This window comes from Botryllus schlosseri, chromosome 3 (genome assembly GCF_051294905.1).
Source record: "Botryllus schlosseri isolate E-star chromosome 3, Bs_hap1, whole genome shotgun sequence".
In the NCBI taxonomy this organism is placed as follows: Eukaryota; Metazoa; Chordata; class Ascidiacea; order Stolidobranchia; family Styelidae; genus Botryllus; species Botryllus schlosseri.
Genome location: NC_137238.1, coordinates 18,238,822 through 18,246,874, shown reverse-complemented (window position 1 = coordinate 18,246,874; position 8,053 = coordinate 18,238,822). Strand labels below are relative to the sequence as shown.

The 8,053-nt window shown below is 41.2% G+C and overlaps 2 non-coding genes across 2 annotated transcripts; both read left to right on the top strand.

Moving 5' to 3' along the window:
- Window positions 1–73, top strand: Trnak-uuu (transfer RNA lysine (anticodon UUU)). Its single transcript has one exon. It is a non-coding gene; the product is annotated as a tRNA-Lys (tRNA).
- A 3,751-nt stretch (window positions 74–3,824) lies between these two features.
- Trnak-uuu (transfer RNA lysine (anticodon UUU)) lies at window positions 3,825–3,897 on the top strand. The gene has a single exon. It is a non-coding gene; the product is annotated as a tRNA-Lys (tRNA).
- The last annotated feature ends 4,156 nt before the right edge of the window (window positions 3,898–8,053 follow it).

Here is an 8,053-nt window from a genome sequence, read left to right as displayed (position 1 = left end):
GCCCGGTTAGCTCAGTCGGTAGAGCGTTGGACTTTTAATCCAACGGTCAAGGGTTCAAGTCCCTTATCGGGCGCGTAATATTTCGTTTTTTTTTCATAATTACCTTACTACATCAAGTAAGAAACGCGAATCTCGTCGTGAGCTTGGTTAGCTTACTCGGCAGCTCGTTGTATTCATATCACAACGGCCGAAGTTTGAGGTTCCTTGTAGGGATGGTGTGAACGTGAGGTTCACGTTCGCGTTCTGTGTGTGAACCTCGGAAATTTAGAGGTTCGCGTTCACAACAGAACCTTGGTAGGTTCTGCACTGTGAACCTTTTTCATATATTACAATTTTCACTTCGTTATAATATCTTTGGTTCAAATTTATTGCATTTGAACTGCGGGCCACTCTATGCATGGCGCTGGCAGCATTAAAAATCAACAATAAACGAGCATGCACCTTGACAATCTCAAAAGTTTTTCTTGCTTTGTTACAAAAGGTTGCTCGAAATATACAGCTTTCCGTTTGTGAATATTTAGTGCCTCTCTGCTGTGAGCTCGACCCGCAATCACGCAACATCACGAGCGAAGTACGTTTGATATCGTTTTCTGATGTAAAAACTCGAGAAGGCGTACGGGGTCAATCTTGACTTCATATCTCTACTGCATCATTAAAACCAAATCCATGCGATTGAGGTGTTGGCTACTGCTGCATAACTTCTTAATGGAGTAATATCGGTAGCAAGTAGGCCTATAGAAACACATTTTACACTCTGCTCAATATCAATGTAGCAATACTCGGACGACGAATATACATTGTCCGGTCTGGCCTAGACCGTTAAGGGGTTAGCGTGTATTCCCTGGTGAGTCCTCGTCGAAATTGCTGGCAAAGCGACGGAATATATTTATTTTATAGGAGTATTTTATCCTTTGATTGCCTCAGTTGATACATTTAGCGACGTTTAAAACGCTAATATGTACTTCAGCATTGTTGCATTATGTGGCCCGAGTCGTTGCTAGGTATCGTTTACATTAATATAGGCTATCACTTCATTGAAAGACAGGGTTGGAATTAGCAATATGACGTCACGTGACGTCATGAGGTTCACGTTCGCGTTCACACAGAACCTTTCAAAAAGGTTGGCGTTCACACGAACCTGAACCTTTCAGAGGTTCACACCATCCCTAGTTCCTTGCCAGGCGTCGCCTTACGTCTATAACTTCCACTGCTTTTCAATATTCATAAGCGTCAATTAATCGTACCCATATGCAAAATAAAAATTCTTATTTGTACTCCAATGGTGCAAATCATTTCCCACAATATCCTTCAACCGGCTCATCTCACATCCATATCCGATGGAACTGTTTTCCTCAATCCCATTAAACTTTCTCATCTTATGGTACCTTGTACTCAAAACGTCCTGGATTACGCTCATCGATGCCACGGAATGCATAGAGGTTTGACACTATCTTTCGAAGTGATTATGACGACTGTTTCGATACAGATTGTTCCTAATTACAATAGAAATAGGAGGCCAGCAAATAACTAGGCCTACTATTATTTTTCAGTGTACTCTAGTGCTTCAGTGTCCTCAAAGGGCTTTGCGAACGTTGTTCAGGAAATGCAGCAATCCAGTCCGATTAAAAGGTATAATCCGAAAACATTTTCCCCAACGCTAGCTACTCATAACCCCTTTGTCTTCGACGAAATAGACGAATTGCTGATAGGATACGCGCTTTTTCGTCTGTTGTTGTTGTGGCACTCATGGTGTTTTTCTACCACAATGGTCATATACACCAGGCCGATAATCTTTATTATGATTCCGCATCTGACGACTTGGTTCGCTTTCAGACTTTTTTAAACACCGCTCAAGTATATCTGATGGCGAGGAGCCTAGATAAGCCTTTTCAGGTCTGTAATCATCAGTTACATGCAGGACCTTAACTGCCGCACCCCAACCCCCCAATTGGTTTATCGACCTTGAACAGGAGTCAAAATTTTCTCATGAATCAACATAAATTATGGAGCATTCTATCAAATTTGCTTCGCGCCGTGCGTGATTTGATATCGTTAGGGTTAGATGTCTTGGTTTTGATAGGGGTCTCTCTGATAGAATGATACGCCTAATTTATAGAAATAGGTCTTTCGGTGTCGGCCATTACCGCCCCACGACATACCAAGACATGAAGCTTCGGCCAACATATGCGACTCTGCGAAATGTGCTGCCAAAAAAAAACGACAGCGAGAAAACCGCTGCCGAAAAGGATCGAAACCTTCGGTATATATATGCCGAACTGTCCATTGACTATAGGCTGTCTCCAAATATTGCTGTCGCCAAAAAAAATCATTTGCAATCCTGCGCTCCTCACGAAAGAAATTTGTTTCTGGTACGTTTGGGAGATTCCAATATCTTTCCACGATACCGACAATATTGATGGGAGGTCAGGAAATAGCAACACGCCCTAAAGTGACTATATATTAACAATTGGCCCAACTGAAGATGCTTCATCTGCTCTAAATTTGCGAAAACACTCCCTCTATCAACTCTACCGAAGAATCTGATCACTTTGGTTGAGAAAGGATAAATATTTGATAGTAATATGTGAAACTATCAATATTAATGACGAAAGTCATCCGTGAATCTGAAAAAATTTTCGCGCTGCGTGCGACATAACCGGTCCCAGTCATTATTCATAACATGACCACTATGTAGAGATTTCGATGCGTATAGTAAGACGATATGAAAAATAGATTAGTCCGGAGTTCACCAGAAATCTACATGGACAGTTTAACGTGGGTATTTGGTGTCCAGTTAGTTCATTGCGACCTTGTCCTGGAATGCGGCCGTAGGCCGGATAAGTAATCGAAATGCGGCCATGAATAGTAAAAAGGTTGGACACCCCTGCTCTATAGTCCCATACTTGCAGAAAAACGACTGCATACATTACATTGGGGGTTTATTTCGATTTTTTTAAGGTCCACCGGCCCGCCAAATATATTTTGAAATTTTACCGGTCCGCGAGGTGAAAAGGTTGAGAAACACTGGTGTAGATCATAGGAGAAAATGGATCTCTGCAAACATTTTTATCCAAAACCCCAACAAAACATCTCTAAACAGCAATGTGTTAGTATGAGTAGGCTATTGGCAATTAAAATGACTTTACACAGTGGAATATTTCATCTCATACGGCTATTCTCTGTTTATGTGAGTCTTGAAGTTTTAGTATAGTTATGAAGGGAAAGTGCTTCGTGATTTCTCTAATTTAAAACAAACTAAAAATTAGGTTATCAACCATATTGCAAATTTGGAGGTTTCGCGAATCCCTTGAAAATGCTTTGCGGACCCCCGGTTGAGAACCACTGCTCTGAATGTTCGATGACACCACTTCTATCAGCCCTACCGGTAAATCTGATAATGAAAACGTATTTGCAATATGCAAGTAACAATATAATGAGCCAATTTCATTCATTAACCATGAAAAATTTTCGCGTTTCGCGCGAAAGTGTCGACGCCCGAGTTTTCCACAATCAATATATTGTCACATCACTTTATGTACGAGTGGAATATATTCCCTGGATGTTGTGTTAATCATCGAATAAGGGCCCAAGACCATTGTTTTTAACATATTTTCTCCTTATCTTAAAGGTGGATGGACTCATTTACGTCATCGAATTTTTCGTCCCCCCAAATATTTTTTCTGGCTACGCCCCTGATCGATTATGCCATGGGCATCACAAATATATTCAGTTCTGCTCGTTATTCATATCAATACTCTACAATCGGCGTGGCACGCGGTGGAATGGCGAAGTTTCCTTACCGCATTCTGCGCTCAGGACCCGCAGCCCGGTTAGCTCAGTCGGTAGAGCGTTGGACTTTTAATCCAACGGTCAAGGGTTCAAGTCCCTTATCGGGCGCGTAATATTTCGTTTTTTTCATAATTACCTTACTACATCAAGTAAGAAAACTCGAATCTCGTCGTGAGCTTGGTTAGCGTACTCGGCAGCTCGTTGTATTCATATTACAACGGCCGAAGTTTGAGGTTCCTTGCCAGGCGTCGCCTTACGTCTATAACTTCCACTGCTTTTCAATATTCATAAGCGTCAATTAATCGTACCCATATGCAAAATAAAAATTCTCATTGTACTCCAATGGTGCAAATCATTTCCCACAATATCCTTCAACCGGCTCATCTCACATCCATATCCGATGGAACTGTTTTCCTCAATCCCATTAAACTTTCTCATCTTATGGAACCTTGTACTCAAAACGTCCTGGATTACGCTCATCGATGCCACGGAATGCATGGAGGTTTGACACTATCTTTCGAAGTGATTATGACGACTGTTTCGATACAGATTGTTCCTAATTACAATAGAAATAGGAGGCCAGCAAATAACTAGGCCTACTATTATTTTTCAGTGTACTCTAGTGCTTCAGTGTCCTCAAAGGGCTTTGCGAACGTTGTTCAGGAAATGCAGCAATCCAGTCCGATTAAAAGGTATAATCCGAAAACATTTTCCCCAACGCTAGCTACTCATAACCCCTTTGTGTTCGACGTAATAGACGAATTGCTGATAGGATACGCGCTTTTTCGTCTGTTGTTGTTGTGGCACTCATGGTGTTTTTCTACCACAATGGTCATACACCAGGCCGATAATCTTTATTATGATTCCGCATCTGACGACTTGGTTCGCTTTCAGACTTTTTAAACACCGCTTAAGTATATCTGATGGCGAGGAGCCTAGATAAGCCTTTCAGATCTGTAATCATCAGTTACATGCAGGACCTTAACTGCCGCACCCCAACCCCCCAATTGGTGTATCGACCTTGAACAGGAGTCAAAATTATCTCATGAATCAACATAAATTATGGAGTATTCTATCAAATTTGCTTCGCGCCGTGCGTGATTTGATATCGTTAGGGTTAGATGTCTTGGTTTTGATAGGGGTCTCCCTCTGATAGAATGATACGCCTAATTTATAGAAATAGGCCTTTCGGTGTCGGCCATTACCGCGCCACGACATACCAAGACATGAAGTTTCGGCCAACATATGCGACTCTGCGAAATGTGCTGCCAAAAAAAAAACGACAGCGAGAAAACCGCTGCCGAAAAGGATCGAAACCTTCGGTATATATATGCCGAACTGTCCATTGACTATAGGCTGTCTCCAAATATTGCTGTCGCCAAAATAAATCATAGTAATTGCCAATATCATTGACCGAATGCCATCATGAATTCGGGAAAATATTCACGCTAGGCGCGACCAGATAACTGTAAACGCACTGCCAACATAAAAACTGGCGCCTACGAGCAGTGGTTTTAACATTAGTAGCGAAAGGGCGTCTGGTGGGTCGTGCAATGAAATTTGGATGACAAGTTGGTCGCGAACTGAAAAAGGCCGAGAAGCACTGCTCTAGTAGATTTCGTCTACTTGCACTACCTACTGGACAAGAGTCAGGGATATGCTAGTATCAGAATTAATTCTAGATATCCCTGACTGAAGTATGCGTATGGGTTAGACCAGATATATTTAACACTTTTTTTGGTTCGTTGAACATTTAAAGTTGCTGTGCCGAATTAGTGCACCCCTGCACCCTGTTCACAGACGGCACGAAAGTGTGTCGCCCTATATAAATATGTATAGGCTGACAGTGATGTTGGAGAGCGAATTGACTCGAATTAAAATCATCGACTGTTGCTCTAATATCAAAACTAAATACTCAATTCAACGCAAATGCAAATATTATCTGCATACACAGATTACACAGATCACAATACTTACCATACCAAATCTGAAGGGTCGCTTACCCCTTTTGGCTCACATCCTTCATTATTGAACCATGACTGGTTTTAAATTCCAATATATTGAGTCATGTCGGTGACAACAGAAAAACCATTGTATACCCCCTTTGACGCTGGTGCATCCATGCATTATGTTGGTGTATCCTAGCGGAGACTTTGCCGAGCACTGAGATAGATATCAAGTAGAACTGAAGATATTTGTAACGCACATGAGATAATTTATCATTTGATCAGGACGCTTTATCAAGTAGCCTATACCAGACCTGTAGTGGGCAACAGCATCTCGCCGGCTATCCGACAGTCGTCGAGCATGTCCACATTCAAATCGAAATACAAGCAATGTCTACTGAATACTAGTCTGACCTCAAGATTATCGAACCACAATCTGGCATATCGACCTCGCCTATACCGACACATGCAGTATTCATTTTTGTCGCTTACTTTTATGTTATCATTTCTTTTATCCATGCAGTGTGCACGCCTCTTATTTGCATGCTGTAGGCCAGTGGTTCTCAACCGGGGGTCCGCGAAGCATTATCAGGGTCCGCGAAGCCTCTAAATTTATAAAATGATTGATAACCTCATTTTTATTATATTTTCAAAACAGAGAAATTCCGAGGCAGTTTCGCTTCATTACTGCTACAATTTCATGACTCACATCAACCGAATGACCGTTAATGATGAGATATCCTACTGTACAAGCTCATTTTAATTGCCAAATTGGCAATAGCTTACTGATAAAAATATATTGCTGTTTAGAGATGTTTTGTTGGGGTTTTTGGAACAAATAAAAAGAAGTAAAAATAGTATGGTCAATCAGCGTGATGCAAATGTTTGCAAAAATCCATTTTCCTGTGATATACAAAACCACTATTCTAGAATAACTTCGAGATGAGCTGCTAAAAAGAAATGACTAGGATGGACGTCATATGTTCAATAAAAATCTGTGTCTCAATTTTGGCGGCATGTATATGTTGCGATCTTACCGAAAGGGGTCATCGGAAGCGTTGCCCATTATTATACCATTCACCAGCACCTATTTTTGTGGAAATAAATTTTCTGCACTCGTTCATATCCAATCGAAGGCGCGGATATCCAAAACACGTATTTCAAGAAATGCAGCTGCAGAATTCGCTACCGTTTATCCAATTTTCACATAAATAGCGTGAGGTTTTTTTCAAGAATAGTCATTTTGTTGCTGTTTGTCACTATAGCCTACAGTTATTATTCGCAAATCACAGCTGACGGTTGCTCGATAATTGAGCTAAATTTTAGCTAAAACTTGGGGGTCCGCGGGGACCGTGACGATCGACAAGGGGTCCGCGAAGACAAAAAGTTTGAGAACTACTGCTGTAGGCTAAGGTAAGTGACTGATTAAAAGACTACTCCAAGTCGTTTCGGCACTATAAATTCTTCTCATTATATCGCAATCGTGTGCTGTATTGATTTGATAAAAAATTTAATGAAATGATGATGATAATGATCATTGCGGAACACGATCGAATCACCGCATCGGTACCGGTAGATGTCGCGAGACCTCAATTTCCCATCTGTCCATTGCCAGGCTCTTAAGAATTCAACCGTGTGTATCGTACACCCTAGGGCCGTGGTCGGGAACCTTTTTTGTCCGAAGAGCCATATTCGCCCTATTTCTTTCCATCTCAACTCCCTAAGAGCCATACATGTCAAATCAACTGTTACGTCACAATGGAAAATTCGTGGCGTCATGGTAGCATTAATTCGAACTCATTACATGGGATTCCTCGTGTGCGCCATATTTTCTCCGTAAAAACTGGAATCTTCGTTCGAAAATAAAGCTCGAAACGAGAGGTAAGGCACATACGGACCAAGCCTCACTATTGATAACCCAATTCATCGTAAGCAGCTTAGAATTTATTATAACTAGTATTATTCAAATGTGACTGTCACACTGATTCTGAAAATCTAAATACTTCTCGACTTCTCAATTCTCAAAGTATTCGGCGGTAACATAGCGTTGCGCTGTATGCATACATTTTATCGCCGGTAATACACAGAGCTATACTTACCAATCAAGAACGTGGATAGCTATGGCGTTGTTTGTAATTCGAGTTTGTAATTGTGAATGTCATATCCACAACAGTTCATTCCGCGCCGTAGGAAGACAATGTGTATTTGAAAACTGAGTTTTTAAATGGGCGTCGCTTTGTCTGCTATGCTCTTTTATTAATCAACGTATCGCACAATTCAAGATTTCGATTCGGGTACATATGATTCGTGAGTGATAT